This window comes from Dioscorea cayenensis, chromosome 8 (assembly GCF_009730915.1).
Source record: "Dioscorea cayenensis subsp. rotundata cultivar TDr96_F1 chromosome 8, TDr96_F1_v2_PseudoChromosome.rev07_lg8_w22 25.fasta, whole genome shotgun sequence".
In the NCBI taxonomy this organism is placed as follows: domain Eukaryota; kingdom Viridiplantae; phylum Streptophyta; class Magnoliopsida; order Dioscoreales; family Dioscoreaceae; genus Dioscorea; species Dioscorea cayenensis.
This window is the reverse complement of record NC_052478.1, coordinates 9,605,874-9,619,360: the sequence shown is the minus strand read 5'-3', so window position 1 is coordinate 9,619,360 and position 13,487 is coordinate 9,605,874. Positions and strand designations below refer to the sequence as shown.

General features: G+C 42.1%; 1 non-coding gene across 1 annotated transcript; it reads left to right on the top strand.

Moving 5' to 3' along the window:
- The first annotated feature begins 10,493 nt into the window (after positions 1 to 10,493).
- Positions 10,494 to 10,600, top strand: LOC120268061. The gene has a single exon (XR_005538732.1). It is a non-coding gene; the product is annotated as a small nucleolar RNA R71 (small nucleolar RNA).
- The last annotated feature ends 2,887 nt before the right edge of the window (positions 10,601 to 13,487 follow it).

The following is a 13,487-nucleotide window of genomic DNA, read 5'->3' as shown; positions in this document are numbered from 1 at the left end:
AGCTTCTAACGAAGCATAATTGGTCCTCTCTTCATCACTTTCCCTAATTTTCCTCGTCCGCAGAGAGCTTCCGATTTGGTGGAGCTTCTGCCTAGCTGCCACGATAGCATTTCGAAGAAACCCAACACTAAGATGTAGGTTACTGTGGTGGAGTTTACGTCTGACTTACATGGGTTCAAAACATAACCCTTCTTTTTATGTTGCAAGCTTGAGATGAAAATGTTTTATAGTATTGTAAAGTATAACCGGGAGGTCTATGTGTTGGACTTGACTGTACTGACCTACTGAGAGGCTGTATTGAAGAACATTTGCACATACTAGGGCCTAGAACCAAAGGTAAAGTACGTCATTTCAGATAAACAGAAAACATTGAGTTCACAACAGAAGATGAATTCCAGAGAATGTGCAGTATTCACCAAATATTCAGTAAGACTTTGGTTTATAAATGTTTAATGCACCACAGTTGTATATTAATGTTCTGCACATGATTACCATTACTTTAGTCAATAACCGCCTCCTGGCATTAGTTTCCATTGGTAGTGATTCGATTTGTTTCTGTTATTCATTTGTCGTAAGTGTTTATTTGTTGCATGTAAATGTTTAGTTTTGACATGAAAGTGTTTAGTTTCTTTATGAAAGTATTTATTTATCCGCCCTAACTGTTTACTTATTACACTAAGTGTTTATTTATTATCAATTTGGTGAGGAAGCCACTATTATCACAACATGCTTTATCCAACCGATTGTCTAAAGCCCATGCTAAAGTAAATTAAGGATTAACAGTATCCACGTTATGTCGAGATACAGAAGGTGACATTCTCACCGTTGGGCAACATTTCCAAGACACCAATGATTTCAAGAATACACTGTCTGACATTGCCATAAAATGTAATTTCAACTTCCAGTTCATTAGAAACAACCGCAAATAGGGTTACTGTTGCACGTGCCGTTGATAGATGTTAATGGCGTATTCATGCCTCAAAAATGGTACCCTCCCCACGTTTAGAATAAAAACAACAGAAGAAGATCACACATGTAGCGGGGGTATCACCACATGATTACACCCTAGAGCTTCAAAGAAATGGGTTAGCGGGCAAGTGATGAAGAAATTAAGGGATCGACCTCTGTACCGAGCAGTGGATATACAACGAGATATATTACAGGATCATGGTGTTCATCTGTCGTACAAACAGGCCTGGCTAGGTAAAGAGGTAGCAAGGGGAGTTATACACGGAAGTGATGTAGCAAGCTACGATATGTTGATATGGTATGCAGGTAAGGTTGTTGAAACAAATTCAGGTAACATTATTATCATTAAAAGTGACGCTGATCTGTTAAGTTTCGGCGTGATTATTTCTGTTTCCGCGCTTCATTGGATGGCTTCAAGCAGGGTTGCAGACTCATGTCGTAACTAGATGGGACGCATTTGCTTGGCAAATATGGTGGTATCTTGGTAGGTGTTGTAATACCCTTAACCTTTAGATACCTGTAGGAAATTATATTTAGGGTATTATCATAGTTACAATAAGATTTTTTTACAGAGTAATTTTGTTAAAAAAACACCAAGTGGACCTCAGTGTGAAAATTTCTATAAGATTTTGAATTCATGAGTAATAAAAAAGGATTGACATGAAATGTTTTTAGAAACCAAGGACTAGAAGGGAAGGCGGAAGGGACATTTTTGTAATACTGTGCTATAATTTAGGGGCCGTTGGACAGTTTGTGAGGACCTTTTTGAAATATTATTTTTATGATTCAGGGACCATTGGTGACTTTTTAGGAATGATTTTGTAAGAAATTTTATTTTTCAGGGACTGACTGTGAATTTCGTCAGACTTTTAAATAAACGGATAAGGTTGGAATCTTCTAGTTTTTGGGCTTTTCTTCTTCTTCATGGCTGCTACAGTAACTCAAGAGAAGAAGCATAAACGAGGAGAAGAAAAAGAAGGAATGAAAAAGAAAAAGAAAGAAGAAGGAGCTTGGAGGTTTGAGAGAAGAACGAACTTGGTATTTGATTGGTAAGGATTTTATATAATTTTGTTTTGAGATGTATGGGTGTAGGTTTGTATGTTTGTATGTGTGGTTAGTTGATGAAGAAAATGAGGGTTTGGAAGAAATGTTGATGGAGAGGATGAAGAATGTATATAAGATGATTTTATGTGAAAAATATTTGTAGTGGAGATGGATTTTTGTATGGAATGGAGGATTAATTCTCGGTTTTTACTGTAGTGTTACTGTAGCACCGAGATTAGGGTTTTGTTTGAGTGATTAAGTTGATGATGATGGTGGTTAAGTTGATGATAATTATTAAGAAGGTGATGAATGTGTTGGTTGAGTTAAATTGGTTTGGTTGAGTTGGTTTGATTAAATCAAGTTAAATTGGTTGGGAATTAAGTGGTTGGTTTAATTGATTTGGTTGAATTTGAAGTTCGCTTGAATGAGAATTGCTGTGATTGGGTTTAATTGAATTAATTTGGTCTAGGTTTGATCAAATCAAGATGAATTGTGGTTGTGCTTGAATTGTTTTGGCTAGGTTAAGTTGGTTGAGGTTGATTTGGACTTGGTTGAGATTTTGGGCTAATGACTTTGTGGTGAACCAATTCAAAGAGAATTGACTTCAGTTGAACCAAGCTGGTTCAAGAGACTTTCTATAACAATTAAACTTATATCATTGGAATTGAGATTGGTTCAGGTTGGTTCATAATGTTTTAGCCAAAATTGAGTTGGTTTGAGTGCAATTGGAGACCGATATGATTATGCAAGGTTGGGTTTTAACCGGTTGGAGTGAGTTGCCCCAATTAGAGAGTCAGTTATTTATTTCTTGTATTTTCTTTTGAGGTTAAATTCTATCAATAAACTGTATTACTTTTATTTCGTTCTTTTGCTAGGTGTTGTTCAGGCTTGGGAGGGAGTTCCAGGTCTAGCTAGAAACCCAAAGGAGATTAGGTGAGTTGGTAGTGGCTATTATTTTGCATAATTGGTTAATTGATACTATTTTTAAATAATTATTTAATGGCTGCTATTTGGAGATAATTGTTTAATTATTCGATTTTATATTATTTAATGATTTATATTATTAAAGCTTACTGATATTTATTTGCAGTTTGCTATGCTTTAGCAATCATGTGAGTATATTTGGTTTCGACAATAAAATTATGCACAATTCTTCTAAGAGAATGCCTATGATTGTTCTACATTGCTTAAGTAAAGTTTTATTGGTTATTACACTGGCATTGAGACTTTATTGGATTTGAAATGAGTTATTTGTGTATATTTCATACTTAAAAGCATTATTGTTCAAAGGCGAGGACTTCCGGATTGTTACGTGATTTGCAAATTGTGCGTTAATTTATATTAAAATCATTAGATACGCTTGTGCTTATCATTTTTGTGAGGAAATGACAGATGTTTTGGATATTGATTTTTGTCCTGGTTATGGACACCTTGTTGCGAAATGTATGTTTGTTGAGTTTGTATGGTGACCCTACTGTAGTAGGTGGCCACCACGGCCAAACTGTTGAGGTGGCGTGGTAGACTGGCTGACTTCTACGAGGGCCAGTTCAGGTGGGAGTGTAGAGCCCTGACTGGATATTCATCAGGTAGCCGGGGTCACCGACCGGTGAACCGATGGGTCAATGACAAGGTCCCCTTGCGTATATCCCGCAAGTGCATGGGTTTGTCGAAGTAATAATCCCGGGTGAGTGGGTATCGAATCCACAGGGAGTAGGGAATAAAAATACTCAATTCGATTCTTAGCGATGTGAAAGATCAATGATAAGGAATGTGATAATGATTCAATTCTCAACAATAAAAGCAACAAGAAAGAGAGCAAAAGTAAAGAAAGGGGGTAAGGCAATCGATAGAAATGGGGTACCCGGATAATGCTCCGCCTAAGATAATTGTTTCAAGTGCAAGAACCCTCTATTATGCTTCCTAATCAATGCAATGGTGAGTCGTGGAAATCCTTAATTACATAGTCCTAAATCTAAGGTCAACTATGCCTAACTCTATACATGTCCCGGAGGAGAAATCGAACAATCTTAGCACCTCGCACTCGCATAGAGTTGCAATGAGCTCTAGGGATTCCAAGTGATAAATCTCTTCCTAATTATAGACCTAACCCTTTGGTCCAGGTGAAAGGTCCCTAACTACAATTGAGCCCTAGATACTAAGATCACCTCAACGCTTCACTCCGTTACACGTGCAACTAAGCCCCAGCGGAAGTTCATCCCTTAGACCATTCACTCTATTATGACCGCAAAGAACTTGAGGAACGGAGGTAGAATCTATCACGCCGGAGGGGAAAGGAGACGCTCCTGAAACTCTTGTTCTATGTGCATAAGTCGGAATGCTTGAGTGTGACTACCTTTGTGCCCCTCCAAATGGATGTGCCAACTCGAATGCGAGGAGGTTGGCACATACTCTAGCATCTCACATCGACCTATGTCTTCGTGTTTGAACCTTAGCAAGATTTCCTCCAAAATCGGTGCATTGTGATCCACATTGGCCTATTTCCTTCATACTCGGCCTCAAAACCCTACCTGCATAAAAGTAACATAAAAACACACATATTAGTGTAAAACCCCAAGAAATGTAATGCTCAACATAAGGAAAGAATGTTTCGCATTCATATCACACAAGCACTTATGAAACTTCCCCACACTTAAGCTTTTGCTTGTCCTCAAGCAAAAATTAAAAACGTTATGTGCATCAATGAAGAAGATATTGGAAGTGCTTGGCCTTAGGTTCACCAAAGTATACAAAGAGAGCATTCTACAAGTAAGGGAAATTTCAACACTAAATACGAAAAATCAATGCTCTAGCTAAAAACTTGAATCAAAAAGGAAACAAAACCCGAAATCGTGTACGTGTGTGAACTCACTCAAAAACAACCCAAGGTATACTCCTTAAAGTTCTAAGTACAAGGGGTTTATTTATCTACAAAAATGACAACAATTTCAAAGATGGTAGTAGCTACACACATCCTCTAAGGTAGCCCTTTCCAAAGCGGCCGCTAAGGTGGCTTTCACACTTTCGAGGTGGTAGCTCTTTATACCGGAGTGGTAACTTTCACTCATCCTATGAGATAGCTCTTTCTCTCATTAGGGCATAGCTAGTATCCGACTTATGATAGTAGCTTCATACTACATAGGTGGTAGCTCTTTCCACCCTACAAGCACAAATAAACAATAAAACTATTTTGTTCTTTCTTTTCATTTTCCATTTTTTTTTTTTTGAGAATTTAGCACAAGAAAATAATCCTAACTAGTCCCTTTAACATCGAACATGAGTTTCCAATAGAGTTCAAAGAGTGAGTAGTGCACTAAGTATAAATCGGGCAAAAATTCCTAGAAATTCAAGCAAGAACTAGAGCATGAAAACATTTAATGTTAGAAATTCTCCTAAACTCAAGAATACAATCATTGCAACTAAGGTGAACCGCCTTTGGCTATGTGAGCATATATCAATCAAGAACAATAGAAAAGACGTGTGCACTATGAAACTCCCCCACACTTAAGTTGTACATTGTTCCCCAATGTACACATTCAAGCTCACTCAAAATATAAATCATTCAAAAGCAAATGTGGGAGAAGCAATCAAAACAATACTCCCCTGACTCCTAGTGTGACGTTTGATGAAGCTAGTTCGTTGGGAGTAGGGTTCCAACGGGTTGTGAAGCTCACACGGCCAAGTACCTCAGTACCTTGGCCGTGCCCATGACTAAGTCTCAATTCCCAAGAAGACAAGACCATCTGCACGCATACACGAGGGGGTTCAGTGAAGCTCAATAAAGACAAAATAAATCGAGTGTATATAAAAGATAAAGCAATGAATACAACTCGATGATGCAAAATGAAAATAAACTCAGAAGGAGAATCCTTTCTGAGTGAAAAAGTCTAAAAACAGGAAAAATAAAATAAAATGCAAGAAAGTAAAGGAAGGGAAAATCAAGTGTCAATGTCGCTCTCATGCGCCGGTGCTGCTGCAGCTGCTGGTGAAACACATAGTGGGTCTACCGGTGCCGGGGTAGAGGATGGAGGTGCTAGAGGAACTGAGGGGGCCGGAGGAGTCCTCGGCCGCAATACAAATGATGAGGCGACGTCTCACTCTAAAATCTGCTGTAACATGTCGAAACACGCCTTGAACTCTGTGTACTGAGTGGCCTGCGTAGCCCTAATCTCGGCAATTTCTGCTCGAGCCTCAGCCATCTCTGCCCGTATCACTCCTAAAGTGCTCTCGAGCTTCTCAAAACGATCATGGGCTCGAGATGGTGGAAACGTACTCACGGGGGGTGGTTCCTCTGCCACTGGAGGTGTCTCGGTCTCCATCGGTGCTGGTTGGGGCTCGGGAGCGGGCTGAGATGCCCTAGCTTCATCCTCGAATGGTATGTTCAGCACATAAACACCATTTGAATATTTACGGACTAACCCCATGAGCCTCATTGTCTCTAACCCAAGGGGTGCTGGTATTATCGCCTTCTCGGTTCCGCTGATTTTGTCTTGCAGACCCATCCCCACAATGAGTTTGGTAATATATGGACCTGAGAAGATGACACCCAATCTGGAATATTGTCCTTGATGCTTTAGATACTCCGCTAAAATATGCCCCAGATGGACTGGTTCGTTCCGAACCATGGAGTACAAGTACATAAGCTCTTGCTTGTTGATGACTCCTGTGCTATCACCGCGACCATTCACTGACCTGCTTATGATGGCGTGAAGATATCTGTAACTGGGTCGAGATAAACATGAGGCCTTAGACACTCCTGGTTCATATCGCCCATTTTCACATAGTAATGTATACGCCTCAATGGGAGATAGACCCGACATGTCAATTGGAAGATTTTCATACTCCTCAGTTTCAGTATACTCTTCATCATATAGACCAAGTCTAGTGGAAAACTGTGTGACACTCATACTATGATGTTGCCCAAGGGCTCTGAACTGAATAGCGCCGACACTATCAAAATAAGCATAAGAGCAGTCGAACTCAAACGAAGCAAGTACCTCCAAAGTGAGTGCGCGGATAGCAGGATCATGAATATTCAATAACTTGTGCCAATTACCGACCAATAATAATTTCTCGACCTCGTCAGCCATGTCATCCGCTAGCTGCACCTTTCTAAGTAACCCAACATCCGGGATTCGCGTTTAACCAAACTTAAGCTTCTCTAACCGCTCAAACCGAGCTTTATGCGCAGGGAGTGTGGATTCCATGATTTCCGGCTCAGGGGAAACCTTTCGAGGATGTTTGGCAACTGCTTTCTTCGATTTGGTGGCCATACCTGCATGTATTAAAAAGAAAATCAATCAGTTCCATTCAGACTGCAGGAAGATAACAACACACGGCCGTGCGGAAATTCCACACGCCCGTGCACATCCACGGGGCGTGGAAAACGCACGGCCCTTGTAGCCAATCTCCATGCCACACTCTCTATCTCAATTTCAGATCGTCTTAAAGACAAATCATAACCATTTTAACAAGAAGACGGTGTGTATTATCCATTTCAATCGTGGGTAATCAGTTAGATTCAAATGAAATCGAAGTAGAGAGGAAATTAAGGTCTACCAATGAGCTGAACCTAAACACCCTACAATCCACACAATGCGCAATCAATCAACTCGAGGACGACAGTAGGAGGGGACGAGAATGTCGGAAAAATGCTCTTTGGGCGGCTTAGGGTTGTTTGAGGAGAAAGGTGTGACTGTTGTAATGGGAGAACGGACGGTCTTTTAACTCCTGGAGATCCACACGGGCGTGCGGGTATCGTCCACGCCCGTGCGCCCTCAAACGAAGGATTCACAGTGGTAGACACACGCCCCTGTGGCCTCGCTGGATATTCGAGAAAAATATTATACACGCCCGTGCGGAAATTCCGCACGGGCGTGGACATTCACACGCCTAACTCACAGGGGCGGTCACACGCCCCTGTGTCTTCTCGGGATGGAGAAGACTCCTCTGCAGATTTTCGTACGAGCGTGCGGAAATTACCCACGCCCGTGCATGGTTCACAAGGTTACCCACAGGGGCGAGTCCACGCCTCTGTGTGCTCTTGGGAAAAATCTACCCAACTCTGCAGAAATCCACACGCCCGTGCGGAAATTACCCACGGGTGTGTGACAGTCACATGGTCGTTCACAGGGGCAGCCGCACGCCCCTGTGCCTTCTCTAGATGAGCTTGCAGTATACACCCACGGGCATGTGGAAATTCCACACGCCCGTGTGTTTTCTCGGGATGACTTAGAAAAATCTGCAGGCTCTGCAGAATATTTCTGAACATGTTTGCACACTCAGAGCCTGCCCTATTATGCAAATTTTACCAGTGAAAAACACGAAATGGAACCCAAACGACCAAACTTTCGCTAATTCCTCAAAAAGCACACGATGACTTTTAAAAACCCACAATAAAATTGTAGCACAAGCATCTAAAAATTCAGACATCAACACTTAACGATTTATTCATGCAAACGAGCTAAACTAAAAGATAAGAAAATAGTAAAAACTTGGTTGCCTCCCAAGAAGCGCTTGTTTCACGTCACTAAGCTTGATGTACCTTATCTTACCTCACGGGGTTCATGAATGAAAGACGCCCTCTTACCCATGACTTGGAAGCATGATGTGCAAAGTCTCTTGAGGGTAGAGGGTGTATTATCGGGCTTTGGACCACCTAGCAATTGTTCATCCAACCTTCTTGGTTCATGTGCATCTCTAACAGTCTTGGAGTATTTTCGGTGGCGTCTCCTAGCCCTCTTCATTTTCCGGAGCACCTTCTTCAATATCCCCGGAGTAGATGTTACTTCTTCAGTCGACCCAAGTATCATGACTTCTTCATTGCTCTTCTCTTGGTCGAATAAACCTTTATATGGATCTGGGTTGAACATTTCCTGCATGAATTCATCAACAAGCTCATCAGTAGTGTCTAGGAAATACAAAGTGTCATCAAAATTGAGAGAATGCCGCATGGCTTCAGCAAGGCGGTAAGTGAGTTTGTCATCTCCAACTCTCAATGTGAGCTCTCCGCCGTCCATGTTAATCAATGCTTTGGAAGTCCGCAAGAACGGTCTCCCAAGTATCAAGGGAACATCCGCATCCTCATCGACATCTAGCACTACGAAGTCAACCGGAAAAATGTACTTGTCCACCTTGATAAGCACGTCTTCAATGATACCTCTCGGATGTCGTACCGTTCGGTCTGCCAATTGTAAAGTCATCCGAGTAGGCCTAGGCTCTCCCAAGCCTAGCTTTTGGAAAAAAGTGTATGGCATGACATTGATACTTGCCCCTGAATCTGCCAATGCCATTTCCTCACCTAAGTTGCCGATGTTACACGGAATAATGAAGCTTCCCAGGTCTTTCTTCTTGTTCGCATGTTCTTTTGCAGCACCGCCGAGCATGAAGCATCTAGCACCACTAAAGCACTCTCCTCCAACTTCCTCTTGTTAGTCAATAAGTCTTTCAGGAACTTCGCATACTTAGGCATTTGAGCTAATGCCTCTACAAAAGGAATGTTGATGTGGAGTTGCTTGAATAAACTCAGGAACTTCTTATACTGTTCATCCCCTTGGTCATTTTTTAATGTAGAGGGATAAGGGATTCTTGGCTTGAAAGGTGGGGATGCCACCTCTTTCTCTTTTTTTGCTCCCTCCTCAACCTCTACAACCTCCGGTGCGTGTTCTTTTGGCTTCTTACTCAGAAGCCTCCCTTCAACCTCACGACCACTTCTCAAAGTGATCGCCCTCACATGTTCTCTAGGGTTGGTTTCCGTATTGCTTGGTAAACTTCCATGTGGCCTTTCGGAAAGAGACTTCGCAATTTGCCCCACCTGATTTTCAAGGTTGTGTAAAGAAGCGGTGTGGTTGCGAAGTGTAGCCTCAACTGATTCAAACCGTGTATTTGCAGATTGAACAAATCTAGTCAAGTGCTTCTCTAAATCCGTCATTCGGGTTTCCAAGCCTGAAATTCTGTTTTCCACTTGAGGTGCTTGTTGTTGTTGTTGGAAACCCGGTGGCCCCATGGCCTTTTATGGTCCTTGATTACTCCATGAAAAGTTGGGATGATTCTTCCAACCTGAATTGTAAGTATTGCTATATGGGTTCCCTTGAGCTCTCATGCCATTACCTACAAAGTCAACGTTTTCCACTAAAGAAACATCACCAAAAGAGATCGGGCAATCGGAGGGAGCATGTCCTCCACCACAACCGGTGCAATTGGTCATGGCCGCAACTCTATTCGAAGCTATGAGATCTAGCTTCTTACTCAGACTCTCTACTTGCGCCGCCAATGAGGTCACCGCATCGATTTCATGGATACCAGCCACCTTTTTCTTCTCCCTAGCATTCCATTGGTAACTATTTAACCCCATTTTCTCAATTAATTGACGAGCCTCATCGGGGGTTTTGCTACCTAAGGTACCTCCTGCTGCCGCATCCAAGAGTTGCCTTGTACTCGGGTTCAAACCATTGTAGAAAGTTTGAACAATCATCCACTCTGGGAATCCGTGTTGCGAACACTTTCTCAGGAGCTCCTTGAACCTTTCCCATGTCTCGAATAGAGACTCCAATTCCAACTGAACAAAGGATGAGATCTCATTCCTAAGCTTTGCTGATTTTTCGGGAGGGAAATAACGGGCTAGAAAAGCTTCTACCATCTCTTCCCATATAGTGATTGATGCTCTAGGTAATGAGTGTAGCCACTACTTCGCTTTCCCCTTTAAGGAAAATGGAAAGGCTCTCAATTTGATGGCATCATCCTTAACCCCATTTATCTTCAGCATGTCGCACACCTCGAGAAAGCTCTCTATATGACTATTTGGATCCTCATCGGCCAAACAGTTGAATTGTGTGGACTGCTGCAGCATATGGATGAATGCCGGCTTTAGCTCGAAGTTCTGAGCTGTAATCAGAGGACGCACAATACTCGATTGCGTCCCCAACACTGAAGGTCTGGCATAGTCGGATAGTGTTCACTGTTGATCATTCTGTCCTGCCATGTTTTTAGATTCCTCTCCTTACAAATCAGCTGAATTATGCTGTTCTTCCACAGGTTCTTTTCCTTTTCTTCTAAGTGTACGTTCAAGCTCAGGGTCTCCTTCAATCAATATTGATGGATTCCCTCGGGTCATAACCTGGAGCTGCAATAAAAAGAAAGAAAAAGAAAATCAGAACGATGATAGAATGAGAAGATATGAAACAGAATGTATGGTGAAATAGCTAAGAAAACAAAGTGCAAAGTATCTCTAAACGCCTAATCCCCGGCAACGGCGCCAAAAACTTGACAAGGTGCCATTGCGTATATCCCGCAATTGCACGGGTTTGTCGAAGTAATAATCCCGGGTGAGCGGGTATCGAATCCACAGGGAGTAGGGAATAAAAATACTTAATCTGATTCTTAGCTATGTAAAAGATCAATGATGATGAGTGTGATAATGATTCAATTCTCAACAGTAAAAGCAACAAGTAAGAGAGCAAAAGTAAAGTAGGGGGGGTAAGGCAATCGATAAAGATGGGGCACCCGGATAATACTCCGCCTAGAATAATTGTTTCAAGTGCAAGAACCCTCTATTATACTTCCTAATCAATGCAATTGTGAGTTGTGGAAATCCTTAATTACATAGTCCCAAATCTAAGGTCAACTATGCCTAACTCTATACATGTCCCGGAGGAGAAATCGAACAATCTCAACACCTCGCACTCGCATAGAGTTGCAATGAGTTCGAGGGATTCCAAGTGAATCTCTTCCTTAATATAGACCTAACCCTTTGGTCCAGGTGAAAGGTCCCTAACCACAATTGAGCCCTAGATACTAAGATCACCTCAACGCTTCACTCCGTTGCACGCGCAACTAAGCCCCAGCGGAAGTTCATCCCTTAGACCATTCACTCTATTATGACCGCAAAGAACTCGAGGAACGGAGGTAGAATCTATCACGCCGGAGGGGAAAGGAGACACAACTGTACCTCTCGACTCACCCTCTCAACACTCTCCAACCTAGCTTTGTCTAACGCTTGTGGTGTGTCACTCACTCACAAGGTTACCAACAAGAACTCTCAACCCTAGTGTCACTCTAGGGGAAATGTTCATATAATGAAGCATTCAAGGTTGGAACTCACAATAAACATCAATTTATTGAAAGCATAATAAAGAGGTTCAAAGAAACAAATACATCCTAGGGTTCAAAATACCCGAGTACCCACTAGGGGTTTAGCTCTCCATGGAGCTAATTACAATCAAAGAAATAGAATGTAAAAGCAATGAATCCATAAAGAAACCCCGTCGATGGTCATGTCGATGGTCTAGTGAAGAGTCCTCTACTCATCGTCCAAGGGATCCTTTGTCCTGCCTAGGATACAGCTCGCCGGATCGGTGCTGACGAAAACTCTCCCAATAACCTTCTTCCAAATGACGCGCGATGTCGGAGCCGTAGAACCTCTCCAAAACCTTGGCCAATACCCCTCGAAACCCTAGCCGAAGCCTTCTCGCAAGTTGGGGAAAAGATGGTGAAAAGAATACCAAAATTGGGGCTGAATCGGCTTTAAATAGGGCTGGAATCGGGCGACTACACGGGCGTGGATGCTCCATGCGCCCGTGCAGAATTTCCACACGGGCGTGGATAATTTCCACACGTCTGTGTGGATTCTCTGTTTCTCTGGTTTCTCGGCCGGCTGTGAACAGTGTTGCTACAGTACATACTACAATGTTGCTACAGTGCTCTACTACAGTATTCGACCTGAATAGCTTCCCAATTCCATACTTTCATCGGGGTAACGCAAACGGGCACACGTTCACGTCGTGGATCACTTGCTTCTTCAATGGTGTACACGTTGGTGAAACTTTTGTTCTATGTGCATAAGTCGGAATGCTCGAGTGTGACTGCCTTTGTGCCCCTTCAAATGAATGTGCCAACTCGAATGCGAGGAGGTTAGCACACACTCTAGCATCTCACATCGACCTATGTCTTCGCGTTTGAACCTTAGCAAGATTTCCTCCAAAATCAGTGCATTGTGATCCACATTGGCCTATTTCTTTCATACTCGGCCTCACAACCCTACCTGCATAAAAGTAACATATAAACACACATATTAGTGTAAAACCCCAAGAAAAATAATGCTCAACATAAGGAAAGAATGCTTCACATTCATATCACACAAGCACTTATCAGTCAACGTTAAGGACATGAGTTCCTTGACGATTCTGAATCCAGCCGCGGTCACGGCAAATGTTTAGTGAGGTTTGTAGACCATGTTATGCTGGGTGAGTGTTGGGTATTGCTTTATACTGAATTTGAGATTTATGTTATTTTGGATTATGATGAGGAGGTGAAGCCAGCTGTCGTTCTTAGGAGGACAGTCTCTTACAAAATTCGTGTTTTCTGAGAAAATTGATTTGATGTCGATTTCTGTTGAATTTATGTTTCAAAAGCTCTTTAAAGTGGTATTTTGCCAAATTTCTAGTCTTTGTGAAAGTTTGAAAGTTATTTGGGAAAATTGA